Source organism: Lepisosteus platostomus, unplaced genomic scaffold, assembly GCF_059453375.1.
Source record: "Lepisosteus platostomus isolate fLepPlt1 unplaced genomic scaffold, fLepPlt1.hap1 Scaffold_48_H1, whole genome shotgun sequence".
Taxonomy (NCBI): domain Eukaryota; kingdom Metazoa; phylum Chordata; class Actinopteri; order Semionotiformes; family Lepisosteidae; genus Lepisosteus; species Lepisosteus platostomus.
Window position 1 is genome coordinate 613,978 of NW_028291668.1, and position 924 is coordinate 614,901.

The 924-nt window shown below is 46.2% G+C and overlaps 1 non-coding gene across 1 annotated transcript; it reads right to left on the reverse strand.

The window, feature by feature from the left end:
• Positions 1-552: 552 nt before the first annotated feature.
• On the reverse strand, positions 553-634 carry trnas-cga (transfer RNA serine (anticodon CGA)). Its single transcript has one exon. It is a non-coding gene; the product is annotated as a tRNA-Ser (tRNA).
• Between the last annotated feature and the right edge of the window lie 290 nt (positions 635-924).

Consider the following 924-nt stretch of genomic DNA (forward strand, 5'->3'; position numbering starts at 1 on the left):
GACTTTGGCGTTATTAGCACCATGCTCTAACCAACTGAGCTAACCGGCCTCACGACAGTGATCCTCTCTGTGCAGCGCCTTTTACTTCTATTGACAAATGATAGCGATTCGAAGAGAGATCCTTCAGACCAGCAAGCAAACCCACGGCTATTTCGGTTTTCTATCTAGGCAACGTTGGTGTCTGCAATAGCATACATGAAAGCGTGATGCAATTTCTGTGGGTACATTTGTTGCACGTCATGCACAGTAAGAGTGTTTCTAACACCAAATAAAAAGTCAACAATTAACGATCACGCCTTCTCCTCAGTTAACCCACTGAAACCCTTGCTGTTAACAGTTCTTTACTGCGTGCTTTACGAGCACCTACATATCGTGTCGGTTCTTTCAGCTTTATTCATTAGGTTTTCAAAGGCATAAGTAGAGCACCAGAGGTCTGAAGAACTCATTTCCATGGCAGCAGGGCCAAGTGATTTAGCGTATTTATAGTACCAGGAAAGGAGAAGCGGCACTTCGCCTTTGCCACAGAGGCACAAGGATACGTGTGGCAAACGCCATAGTCGGCAGGATTCAAACCTGCGCAGGGAGTTCTCAACGGATTTCGAGTCCATCGCCTTAACCACTCGGCCACGACTACAGCGAGCTCACCCCCGCCGCATTCCTCCTATAATCTAACACGGAGTGCGAGGTGGCTGCGGAAACGTTTTCAAAGTCGCTCTCTGTTAAAAAAAAATAAATACCTTTGACAAAATACGTGCCGGCAGACAGACATGCCTCAGAGGGTTTAAGGCTGGCTTCACTTTCAAATGATAAAGTCTCCCCGTCCGGATGTCAAAATGCAACTTTGGCAGACAGAAAAAACATCAACAAACCACAAATGTGGACAAGGATTTTACAAGCTGCACCACACTGCACTTTCCAAAGCAT